Source organism: Engystomops pustulosus, chromosome 10 (assembly GCF_040894005.1).
Source record: "Engystomops pustulosus chromosome 10, aEngPut4.maternal, whole genome shotgun sequence".
Classification (NCBI taxonomy): Eukaryota; Metazoa; Chordata; class Amphibia; order Anura; family Leptodactylidae; genus Engystomops; species Engystomops pustulosus.
The window spans coordinates 78,793,146-78,806,820 of record NC_092420.1 but is presented as its reverse complement, the minus strand read 5'-3'; the positions used below and the strand labels follow the sequence as shown (position 1 = coordinate 78,806,820).

Below are 13,675 nucleotides of genomic sequence, written 5' to 3'. Positions count from 1 at the left end.
TATTTTTAGCATTTTTTACCACCCCAGCATTACACACCAACATTTTTATTTGTGGGGTGCCGATTGGATGAGGGAGGGAACCCCCTTCCCTTACAAGGTATGTAGATCCCTCGGTCACAAAATTGTTAAACAGTCCGGTGGGGTCTGGAGGGGTTAAACAATCTGGATTGAAACTCATTCTGGTTCGGACTATTAGAGCAGGTGCATAGCCTAAGGACCAGTAACTAGAAGAAGTGGGGCCCAATAGTGAACTTATGAATGGGGCCCCACCTACCCATTAAAAAAAATGCATAAAGTGTATACACAACATATACACAGACATACAACATATACACATCACATATGTATATACATCTAGAGCATATGCACATCACAACTACACACATACAGCATATTCACATAAAATACCCCAGATGCCAGGACACTGTGGGCAGCAGAGCAGCTGCTATGGATGTTACCACTGTAGTTATGCCCCTGCTAAGGACCCTTAGTGAATGTGGAGAAACCTGTACAGGGGGTCACTAAACAGCAGAACTGAAAGCCAACATATTGGACTCCCCTATTTCCCTAATGCTTGGTTCTGGTACTGTATCTAGGCGGTAACTGGCATGGTGCATGACAGTCTGTTCCCTATTTGTGGCACCTTAGCTATGTCTCCATATAAGTAGGATCGGAGAAGTAGTAGGGTGCTATGACCAAAAATGTAGAACCAAAGTAACAATACTATGCGGAGGATAGTAGGATAGAATTAATAGCATTGTGTAGTACTCATATATGTAGAATATGAGAAGTAGGACCATAATCTCCTTGAAGCACATATAGACAACCATAATAAAAGGTAGACACGTGTATACATATTTTGTGTATTTGGAGGTCTGTCGCAGGTCTTTCGCCATACATATATAACTAAGAGTGGGGGGTTGAAAAACAGCCTATAATTTCAATTTGTTCTACAGAGCCTAGGTTGAAATCAGGAGAAGGACCCCCAACAAAGTCCTTTGGCATGGGAACCCCTTGGCCTGTACCAGCTATGCTTCCAGATAAATCTATTCCAAGGTTGCAAGTAGTGTGACAATAAGCAGGGCCGGCTCCAGGTTTTACTGGGCCACCCTCCAGTGGCCACACTGTCCCCCCTCCCCCTGCGGACACACTGACCCCCCCACCCGTGGAATACACTGACCCCTCCTCCCCCTGCAGACACACCGACCCCCCTCCCCCTGCGGAATACACTGACCCCCCCTGCGGAATACCCCCCCCCCCCCTCCCCGCGGACACACTGCCTCCCTCCCTGCGGACACACTGCCTCCCCCCCTGCGGAATACAATGACCCCCCCCTCCCCCTGCGGAATAACAATCACATACAGAGCATATGACAACAGCGGAGCCATAGGCGAAGCAGGAACATGACGGTGGTAAGGGGGGACCTATAACGACTGAATTTAGATGATAGTATTGATGTAAGATGATGGTCCTTGTTAAAAGTACAGAGTGGGTGGGATAGTGTAGTGATGTAAGAACAGAGTGGGTGGGATAGTGTAGTGATGTAAGAGGGGAGGAGCTCAGGAGGAGATGTCACTCCCTGTCCTGTATCTCTCTTTCTCTTTCTCTCTCTAGAAGCACAGAAAGAAACATGTCCCTCCCACCCGCCCTTTACTATCATTAATTTACAACTGGTTATTTACCAATTACATGTAGAATGCTATGAAAAGGATTGTCTGTTTGTTTTTTGAACTTTGACACTGTTTATCTTGTATCATGTAAATTTCTTAATTGACTGTTGATGAGATGAAGTTGGCGTTATCCTCCTAAGCCCAGGGGAAGGGCAATTCTTCAGCCATGGTTCCCTAGAGGTTTCCTCCACAGGGGGTTTTTCCTCTCCTGAGCGCTGTGGGATGACTCTTTGTGAGTCGGAGGTTGCACATATTTAAAGTTTCTGCCTGGAGATTAAAAATTCTCAATGTTATGCTCCTGGTTTTAAAATGGAAGAAGAAAGAAATATCTAAATAAAAATGTAGATATAAAATTAAAAACAAATAAATAAAAGAATATGTATTTAAAAAAAAATAGAATGGGAGTCAAAGTATGGCATTTTGTTATCTGTCGCAGCTTTTATTTTGCGGTGGAGGAGTCAGGTGGAAGGTGCAGGCAAGTTATTGGTGGACTAATTTAACTTATAGAGGATGTAAAAGCTCATGGTGGTCAACAGCCTGAGCTTTGGAAGTGGCCAGCCTCAAGGCTCTGGTAATGGTAAAAGCAGCCAGGGGCGGGCACGGTGGTGAAGCACACAATGGATAATCTTCACCAGGGTCATTGGTGCCCTTAAAGTGTACTGGCTCTGCTAGAATGGCAAGCCAGAGCGTGCCGCCCCCCTTTGTTGATGTCTGGCCGGGGGCTGTATGTCAGGCAGCTTTAGATTGGGGTATTGGGGAATCCCACCCCTAGCATGTCACCTGACTCCTCCTCTGATTGTTTTATTCCTGTGATTCAAATAAAGCTGTGGCCATTTCACCCATTACGTTATGTGGTTGTGTATTTTTTCCATACACCGTGTTCCATACACTGTTTAAAATAAAGTGGGGGTCCATCCCATATCCACACGTCATGTGTTACAATGCTCATGTTAGATTCATGTTGTATCAGTGGTATCCATATTCTGTCCACAGTTGTCTAGTGACATGATGAACCCATTCTCGTCACATGCCACCCATATTGACCAACACACTTGTTACTTAGTGCACAAGCAACTCCTATTATTGCCACAGATGCACCTATCACATGCTGAGACCTGTCCATACACGCACCATACAGGTACTGCCATGAACTGGGCCCATTCTGCACATGCACCACGTGGTGGGAAACATTTGTCTTTCACTGTCAAGTAAAAAATTCTGCCTATTCCAATATGTTTTATTCTCTAATAGTCATATTATAAAACATAGTTGACTTTACGATAAAGTTGGCGTTCAGTATTACACTCTTTTGGCAATCGTTTGGTTAATGATAGTCAATGGACCCCTCAGATGGATATGTCAGTTTTGTTTCCCAGAATGTCAATCTCAAACATGGTGTGAACTTAGCCTAAGTGCCCTCAAAGGACTTCTATTTGCTGATGGAAGTGCTTTTTTTGCTAAGATATATATCTACAGACGGGGGATGTGAGAAAGGGGTTACATAAACTCATTTCAACATTTGGGACTTTGGGTCTTGGAACGACCCCTTAATCAGGTGGGTTATCAGATGAACAGTACTATTGGCAATCTATTGCTGGCTGCTGGAATGTGATCTTGGAATAAATAGATAAGAAGTTTTCTGAATTATGTAACATACCCTGAAGAACTTAGGAAAGATAACAATACAATACAGAATTCGGGATACAGAGGAGACTGTGAACTAGAGGATGGGGGAAGGTGTGAGAAATGGACCTCATGTGCACCGAAAAGCCAAGTGTACTGCACCTGTCCAGAAGCGCAGAATTCCAAAATATGTGTCGCCATGTGGTGCTGGCTAATGTTTTACCATATGTATGATGATCATCTATAGAAATCCGGGGTTCTTGGTTGACCCTAGTTTTCCACATCATCTAGAATTGGGATTGATAGAACAGTACATAAGCGCACCCCTATCTTGTATTCTGATGTAGAAGTAAAAGGCGGTAAGGTCACTAGAGAACCTGAACTTTCTGCTGCCTGAGGTGAGCTATGGAATGGCGCCCCTCCATTTTTTAGTAGGTGGGTTCTCCATACAGTGGGGCACATTTCTTATCTGGTCCCTGCGCGATCCCCGAGGTGCGTTGTCCGCAGGAATCCACATCTGTCTCGATTCATGGAGATTGTGCGCCCGAGATCCTGCATGTGTCGCTTAGGTCCGCCGGAGTTCACCATCTTCCTCCCGGTGCATGTAAGTGCTTGGCTTGCATCACAAATTACTTTATAAAATCCTGCGTTGTCTGAATCCGTCGGACCGCCCCCTGATTTGTGTTGCGTGAAAGCCGGTGCCGATGTGCCAAAATCTGATCGCATGTGCCAAAAAACCCTTTCTAAATGCGGCGCACATTGAAAAACGCTGGGTATTCCGGCGATAGTGCGGACTGCGGACCCTTAGTAGATGAGCCCCAGTGTCTCACGTACATGGTGACATCTGGTGTGAAGAAACACTATTTTTAAGTGTCCAGTTCTGCTTTGTAGAAGTTGACTGCTTCCTTGATGCTGCCCCCCATCTTGAGGCAAGAGGCTAAACTCACCTCATGGGTGGTGTCCCCTTGAGTAAGGTAGATGTTGCGGTTGCAGAACAGTAGCATTTTTACTCGCTGCAGCCTGTAGTTGTATCTATCAGCCGGCTCTGCAACCTGTTCCCGGGCCACTGCTTTTCACTGAGGGGCAGGTATGTGCTCCCTGGCCACCTCTTAAAGGGAACCTGTCAGCACATTTTTTACAAATACAGCTAGTGGCAGGTTCCTATAAAGCCCTAATACCTAGCTGAGACCCTTCTTTTAGGTAAAAATGGTTCCCCTCAGATTCCCAAATATTCAACTTTATAATTTTACCTGGTATCCAAGGATGTTTCTAGTGATTCCAGATGGGCATGGTCTCCTCAGGCTGAATCCAGCAGCTCCTCCCCATGCTTTCTCTGCATGCAGCAGTGATGTCATGTGGGTCCTTTAGCCTTCTAACACTAGCCATCTGTACACCAAGCGTATATCTCATAACAGCGTATCATATCACATGATCACAGCAGCCAGCATGGAGAGGAGTAGAAGGCCATGCAGGCATGCTGAGGTTTTTTATCTGGTCAGATATGTGCATGGGGTACAGTATGCTAATGTTAACAGGCTAAAGGACCTGTGTTGATGTCACCCTGATCACATGACATTAGACCACGCCCCTCAACTTGCTCTATAGATCCCTAGATACCAGGGAAGTTTAAAACTCTGTTTTATGGGGATGTAAGGTAGTGATGAGAAGTCCAGCTCTTCTTAGTGAGCTGGATCATTAGACTTCACTCACTAAGAAGAGCCGGCTCTTTTGGCTCCTGAACGGTTCCCTATTAAGCATATAATAGGGAACCTCAGTCCAGCCAGTCCCCCACTCCACTTTTAACCCAATTTTATCTGGACATAAAATAAAGGGTGTGTCTAACATATCCATGGAATAACATAGGGCTCTTTTATCATCTTTCTCATAATAGAGAAATCACATCCATAAGTCAGGACTATAACATAAGTAAAATGAGTAGACATGCAGCTTTTGAGTATATTCCACACTTAGACTTGCTGAAGTTTTTTTTTAAAGTTGCTGAGTCTTCATGACCTTGTTAATTCTGAATAGAGATGGTGCACACTTACATAGGGGTGGGATAGTGTATAATGGGTCATCCATGGAATAGGAGGATTTATGGCTGATTTCAAGCTCATTTTTTCACTTTAAAAAATGAATGCAACAGGAGATAATAGTAATTAATGCTCTTTAATATTACTGCTGCTTACTCCTGCAGTGAGTGTATCTGAAAACCTTCTGAGGTCTGCCCACTTTAGACAGATAAGGAGGCTAATGATTGCCTCCTTCCATACTATTAGACTATTCATGGACTGTCTGTAAGGAGTTAAAGGGGTTGTTCACTTTCATCATATAATTGATATGCTTTGTATGACGAAAAGTTATACAGTTTTCCAACATACATTCCTCGTGGTTCTCTAGATCTCTGCTTGCTGTCCTGCTATAGAAAGCTTCTATGTTTACTTCTAGTGGATTGAAATATGTCCTTGGTCTTGTGATGGACAGGCAGATGCACGAGCCGTTATTATCACACGTCTCTGATTAATCTCTGTGATAATTATGACTCGTGCACCTGCCTGTCCATCACAAGACCAAGGAGAGATTTCTAACAAGATGGAGTAGACATAAAAGCTTTCTATAGCAAGACAGCAAGCAGAGATCTAGAAAACCATCAGGAATTGATACAGAAAGTATATTGGAAAATTGTATAACTTTTCCTTCCACTAACAATATCAATTATTTGCTGAAATTGATGTTGAATTGTTATGGTGTGTGTAAGAAAAGTTATACAATTTTCAATACACTTTGTGTATCAATTCCTCGTGGTTTTCTAGATCTCTGCTTGCTGTCATTCTATAGGAATCTTCTTTATTTACTTCCAGCAGAAAGAGATCTGTCCATGGTCATATGATGTTACACAGGTGCACAACTCATTATTATCACAGAGAGTGATCAGAACCGTGTGATACTAATAGCTCGTGCACCTGTGTGACCTCACATGACCATGGACACTTTTTTATCCCCTGGAACATACAAGCTTTCTATAGAAGGACAGCAAGCAGAGATCTAGAAAACTGTAAGGAATTTTTACAGAAAGTAAAATTGTACAATTTTTCATACCCATACCATATTAATAATTTGCTGAAAAGTGGACAATGCCTTTAAGCTTAGTTAAGACACCTTTTCCTAAAGAAGATGTCTGAGCGATAAAGTTTTGTTCCTTGTGAAAACGCTTTTGCTTTGTGATAGTTTATCCATTCCTGAACCTTTTCTGCTTAGTTTGACCTCTGGAATAAACTATGACTAAACTGTTACCAGGGATAGCAATATGGGGGTTACCTGCAGTAGTCATCCCTACAGGTATTTAACAGGGGTTTGCACTGGGATTGTGTCGCATGTGATCGAATTGTGGCCCAGCTGCGCTGGCTTCCATGCGACAGGAATCAGGGGCCGTGCCGTCGGACGATCCGACTGATTCGGACTGAGCACGGGATTTAAGATTCAAATTCTGTCGCAAGACAATGCACTTACATGCACCAGGAAGAAGAATGTGAACTCAGTCGAACCTGAGCGGGGAAGCGACACATGCAGGATATCGGGCGCACGATCTTAGTGAATTGCTGTACAGTGCATGATCGTAGGACAATGCACTTTCGTGAAATTTCGCAAGACCGGGTAAGTAAAGGAGCCCCTTTGAGTTGAAGCTGTGTCGCTGCACAGTTTAAAACTGTCAAATCAATGCTGACTGTATCAGGCTATGTATGGACACACCTCTTTGATGATGAGAATGGTAACGCCCAGTTGTCACTGTATTCAGGAGGAATAATACAATCAAAAGTTGCAAGAAAATTTTTTACATATTTTTAATTTATTGGGAAATACAGGCGGTCCCCTACTTAAGAACACTCGACTTACATACGACCCCTAGTTACAAACGGACCTCTGGATATTGATAATTTATTGTGCTTTAGTCCTAGCCTACAATGATCAGCTATAACAGTTATCAGAGGTGTCTGTAATGAAGCTTTAGTGTTAATCCTGGTTCTTTTGACATTCCAACATTTTTAAATTCCAATTGTCACAGAGACCAAAAAAGTTCTGGCTGGGATTACAATGATAAAATATACTGTTCTGACTTACATACAAATTCAACTTAAGAACAAACCTACAGACCCTATCTTGTATGTAACCCGGGGACTGCCTGTATATGCTTTTCTTAAAACATACCTATCCGGAGAGGTGGCGGCCCATAGTCTAATGACAACACTACCGTTCCACGCGACTTTCTAATGACATCACAGTCTGTGACAAATTTTAGTCTGTCTAGGAATGAGCGCTCCACACCAAGAAAGTAACATCACCACAACATCTTGGCCTCCATCACCGGTGATGTAAGTACCTGGAAATCCTCCCATCAAAACGCAATTTAAACAAATATTTGTTGAGTCCACTGTCTCGCCAGCGTCCTGCTAATCCAAACAGAGGTGAAATAAATCCGGCTAATTGTTCATTCCCACTTTTATTTTTTAATCCAATCCAAATCTTCAATGACTAGAACTTACTAAGCGAAGTCTACGAGAAGCAACAATAAAAAAAATCTATGAGATTGCGCTGCACCGGACACCAATATTTCATAAATGAATGCGCCGTCGATAGCTCGGATGAATAACGACCCATTAAATGGCGATGAAGGAGAGAACGATGGGCAGAGCGAGGAGAGGAAAGGGTGGACGGAGGAAGGGAAGAGAAAAGATGCGAGGTCGGAGGAGCAGAATAGGGGATGTCAAAACGGAATTGCGAGATGAGGAAAACACTGAAATGTTTGAACATTTTTTTGTTGTTCACTTTAAGCTGCCAAAATTTGGAAGTGGAGAGTGGTGAGCTTGGGAATGAAAGAGAGAAAGGGGTGGAGAGTGAGCGAGAGAGGAATAGAGAGAGAGAGAGTGGAAGAGACAAGAGACTAAACAGCCCGTGATCTTGATGTGGAAATGATCAAACTTGTTATGAATGGATTAGTAACAACAGCAGGAGAAGCTTCGCAGGAGGATAACCCTCTGCCAATCTAGGTAATAGAAGCACTTACAAGCCTAGGTAAGAGCATGCTGCTGCTTCTATGAATGAGGTGATGTCCTCCCACGCACCCCTGTTTCTGTGAACTGCTGACCCTGCGCCTCTGTCCTACCTTCTACTTCCCTGCGCTCCCCCCCCTACCGCTTATTACTCTCCTCGCCCTGCCAGTGCTTAATGGGCAGAAATAAGAACAAGTGTGTATCCTGTGTGTATCCTATTACTGACAGATTAGAGTGTCAGCTCTGCCTCCTAGACTTCTAAACTTCCATATCCAGACGGAATGGGCAAGATTTTGTAAATTGTCACCGGTTTTATTCTAAATTCCCCAAACATGAAGTGACCACTGTGTGACCACCTCCTTTTATTTCCATACTTTTTCTTCTTCTCCGCTCTGTTTGTTTTAGCAACACCTCCATGTGTCTGTCTTTTCCAGTATCCTTTTTTTTTCTCTCTCTCTCTCGTTCCCCCTTTTTTTTCTCTTTTCTCTCTCTCCCCGGCAGAATGAATAAAGTAGTACAGTATGTGCAAAACGTAAATCAGAGTGTGGGGGTCTGTAGAGGGGGCATAGAGATTTTATTTTTGTACTTTGGTAACTGTGGCTTGTTCATCGCAGGAACAGGCAGGTGTGAAAACAGACATGTTCTCTGGGGTTGCAAAAATAAAAAAAATTGGAAAAAAAAATTGCCATCATCAAAACAAGTCGTGAGTGAATGTAGTAAAAGCAGAGTGATTTAAGGCTAGAGAGAGAGAGAGAGAAGGAGAGGATTAGCTCATCCTGATATGAAAAGCCCACCTGAATAGGAACCTGCTCCAGAGAGAGGGGGATTCATAGCGAGGGGGGAGGAGTCCAGAAAAAAGGGGGGGAAAAATAGGAGATCCTGACTATGAATAGGAGGAAGGGGAACAGAAAGAGGGGCTCCGGGAGGGGGCAGAGGGGAACATAAGAGGAAAACTGAGATAAAAGGACAGAGGGATGTGGGCATAGACCAGACAAGAGACCATAACAAGAGAGCTTGCAAGACGCTACCTAGAAAGAGTCCCAGGTAGGTCCCTCATAACTTGTGTGCCATATGATGCTGTAACTAATACCAGCCCAACAAAATGAGATGCACTGACGGTTGAGTCATTTTCCAGATGAAGGGAACCAAGTATTGCTTATTCATCTGTATTCTGTCTGTGCTGAGATCACTGGTGTTCAGCAAACTGGGAAAGAGTTTAGAGTTTATCAATCAACTGGAAGGAGCGTCCGCAGTCTCTTTGTGATGGGTATGTAGAGGAGATTCCATTGGGACAGATATGCTATGATTTCATCCGAGGGTAATTAGTCATGGCTTAGAGTTGTGGATGATGGATCTAGAGAAGAGGAGGATGTGGAAGTGTCTCAGACTTAGGATCATACTTTTATCTCAGACTTAGGATCCTTGTGTTATCTCAGATTTAGGATCCTACTGTCATCTCAGACTGAGGATCCTACTGGTATCTCAGACTTAGGATCCTACTGGTATCTCAGACTTAGGATCATACTTTTATCTCAGATTTAGGATCCTACTGGTATCTCAGACTTAGGATCCAACTGGTATCTCAGACTTAGGATCCTACTGGTGTCTCAGATTTAGGATCCTACTGTTATCTCAGACTTAAGATCCTACTGGTATCTCAGACTTAAGATCCTACTGGTGTCTCAGATTTAGGATCCTACTGGTATCTCAGACTTAGGATCCCACTGAATGGATATGAGGAGAAGCGGGAATAAGTCACAACCTAGGGGGAGACCTATTAAATATTAGATGTAGACTATCTGAGCTAGCTTTACTTAGAAGGCAGTGTAGTGATAGGGTGATGTAAGGGACCTGTAGGATAGGTGGATGGACAGGTGTTGTAGTGGACACCTGTTGTAGTGAATTGGTAGACATTACTCTGGATGTGTTTAAGACTTTACTTAAGAGACATCTTCATGAATAGTAGGATGTTATGAATGGGAACCACTGTGCCACATAAAGCTGTTCATAAATATCTAACATAGTAGTATAAGACTCCTGTGGTAATATTGAGAATGGTGTTTTCTACTATGCTCAAACTATCTGTACAGGAGACCATCTCCTTAAGAAGACCAACAGCTTATAATATTGCAATTTATTAAGTATTCTGACCATGTTCTGTGAGAAGACCATTTTCCTATGCAATATTTGGTGGTCATCTCAAAGAGGTTTCATTGTATAAGAGTCTTCATGTAGAACCTTTAGAAGAATTTTTCATGGTGATTTAAGGGATTAGACAGGACACATCATATAGGTCTATAAGGGAAGATGTTCTGCTTTACTTTAACAACCGTTGTGAAATGACCAGAGATGTTTCTTGAGTTTACTCTGAAGTCAACATTGTAGTGATGGAAGATGAGGCAGATTTATGTTGATGGTATACTCAAAGACGGGACATAGTATACAATAGAGTTGTATATAGTTCTACTGTTATTTCAACATTGGGGCTAATTTACTAAGGGTCCGAACGGCACACTTTCATCGGGTTTCCCCAAATATTTCCATTTTGGCCGAATTGCCCCGGGATTTTGGCGCACGCAATAGGATTGTGGCGCATAGGCGCCGGCTTGAACGGATTCGGACAAACCGCGGAAATAAAATAAGGTTTTGTGTTGCAAGATCAGCATTCACATGCACCAGGAAGAAGAAGGTGAACCCCGGCGGACCTCAGCGCAGCACCAACACAGGAAGGAACTCGGACACATGGTCTTAGTGAATTGCGCCGGACCTGAATCCATGTTGGACAACGCAGCACGGGATCGCAACGGGACCGGGTAAGTAAATCTGCCCCATTATGTTTAATAGGTTTAGCTGCAAATTGAGAGATATGGACATAGAGAAAGTAGGGAATGGACTTGGTTGACTTATTAATCATAGGAAAGTTACTTTAGCTTAACTCTCTGACTTTCTTTACTTGTGAGTCAATATTAGAAGACAGTATATGCTGATGGAAGTCACAACCCGAACAGCACTTGTTCCATTCGGTAGGATGGAATAACAATACATAATTATGTAGAAAACATAAAATAGCTCTTTAAATGACCACCTCTTTGACAAGACCAGAGTATACAGTACACATTTTGCATGAGATAATCATTAATTGTTATCTATTGGTTATCAACTTAGAGAAGACCTCCACAGCAGCTGACCATGGATGGTCTGGTCACCACAAGGATAATCAGGTAGTGTCGCAAGATAAAGCAGATGTAAAGCTATAGGAGTCATTAATATCCACCCCTCTATGTATATTACATGTTTTTGGCATAGATGTGTTATAGGATGTATTTATCTAGGAACACCTACTGCTGCCAAGGTCTATAACCTGTGGCTCCTGGCTGTGAGTGTATGCTGGGGGTTATAGTCCCACAACTGGTTGGGACCACTGATGAAGATGCTCAAGTTCATATGAAGTTGCTGTGAAGGACATAAGAACAATGCTATAAATTCATGAATGGAGGAGCTGTGAAATCATTCAGTAAAGTGTGAAGCAAACAACAAAGCAATTACATAAGTAACAAGTGAGTTAGATGAATACAAACAAAAACTGAGGGTTTCTTAAGAGAGTGTTTCTAGGAGCGTTCTCATGTGCCGAGTGATGGTATAGTAATTAGTATTGTATGTATTGTATTGTTTGTATATATGCAGTATATTGGTTTGTTTGCTTTTCTTAATGGTTTGGCCACTTTTGCATTCACTTGTTTTATTGTCCGTAGAGTTTGCTTCCTAAATGCAATATTAACTAGCTTTCTAATGATTTCCATAATGATTTCCTACCAAATGTTCTACTGTAGAGTCTGTGTAACTCTTGTGTATAGCTGGTTGTCCTGCTGCTTTTCACACACAGGTGTAGTAAGTCATGTTTTTAGACATCACGGAGGGCATTTCCAACTGTTTTTGTCAGTGCTTTTTTTTGCCTTGATGTTGAAGTGATGTTGCCCTTATCCGGCACTCACACTTATTTTTTTGGGCACACAATTTGGGCACAACTTTTAAATCAAAATTTTTTCTAGTTCCCAACACTTTTTTTGGTTAGTTAGTTTGGTTAGTTAGTCTGGTTAGTTTGGTGCACAAAAAGCTGGTCTATTTCATCTTCATGAATGTGGAAAAAGTTCTTAGCCAAAAACAGGGACCCTGACCCATGATTGATAAATGACAACCCCTGCATACTCCTCAATTTGAGTGGTGAACCACCACACATTTAGGCAGTGCACCTTTCTAACACTATTATATTTTTGATCTCAGTGTGCCAGCGCATGATGATGCCGCTGCCCCCCGGTATCCGGCCTCCTGATAAATCCGCCTGTATATCTGCAATGTGCTGCATCGGTGGGGAATTTCTACACCAGATCTGACCTGACGTAGAATTGCGCACCAGCCTGCGCCTAAATGAGCGCCCAAACCAGGCCACTCTGCCACTGGCCGCTCCTCATCACACCCATCCACGCCCACTTGGCGCCCATGTGCCAGAAATTGTGCACTTTTCAGGGATCATACACTAGATTTCAGACTTACAAGCCCTGATATATGTGGCCTAATGTACAGAGGGCACCAGCACACTGCTCTTCACTCTACCCTTATCTTAGTGGTAGATAACTTAGATAAGGGTAACTTCAAGCTGCCCCCTGTCATGCTATAGCTGGACTTAAAATAAAATGAATGGTATTTTGTTACCATCTGATAAATATAGATTTTTGTACCCCCTGTTAACTAAAATGGACAGTGACCACTCTGCCCATTTAGCTCCACTGATTATCTCTTGTGATCTAAGGATGATTTTTGGGAATTGAAGGCATGTTGAATTTCATGTTGAAAAGCAGGAGGAGTTGAGCAACCTGTACATGGTATCCCATCCGTAGGCAGCATGTTATAGAGCAGGAGGATTTGAGCATATTGTACACTGTCCTATCTGCAGGCAGTGTCTGATAGAGCAGGAGGAGGCCAGCAGATTGTGCAGTATGCCCTATCTGTAGTTAGCATGCTATAGAGCAGGGGGAACCAAGCAGACTGTACATAGTGTCCTATTTGCAGGCAGCATGTTTAGAGCAGGATGAGCTGAGCAGATTGTGCATAGTGTCCTATCTTCAGGTAGTGTGTTATAGAGCATGAGGAACTAAGCAGATTGTAAATAGTTTCCTATTTACAGGTAGTGTTGTGCTGTGAGATTTATCAGGAGGCAGCATGTAATACAGCAAGAGGAGCTGAGCAGATTGTACATAGTGTCCTATCTGCAGACAAAATGTTATAGTAGAAGAGGAGCTGTGCATATTGTGCATAGTGTATTATCTGAAAACAGGG

At 42.9% G+C, this 13,675-nt stretch overlaps 1 protein-coding gene across 4 annotated transcripts in view; it reads left to right on the top strand.

Annotated features, from left to right (window-relative positions):
* The window catches only part of PAPPA2 (pappalysin 2), a 188,895-nt gene that overhangs the window by 21,566 nt on the left and 153,654 nt on the right, over positions 1 to 13,675 (top strand). Inside the window, exon 1 of one of the 4 annotated variants that reach the window (XM_072126781.1) lies at positions 8,187 to 8,338. The exons of 1 other annotated variant lie outside the window; for it this stretch is intronic. The gene's annotated coding sequence lies outside the window, so the exon portion shown is untranslated. Of the gene's footprint in view, positions 1 to 8,186; positions 8,364 to 9,310; positions 9,386 to 13,675 lie in introns of those variants that run through there. 2 more of the 4 variants (XM_072126778.1, XM_072126780.1) reach the window with 2 other exon arrangements.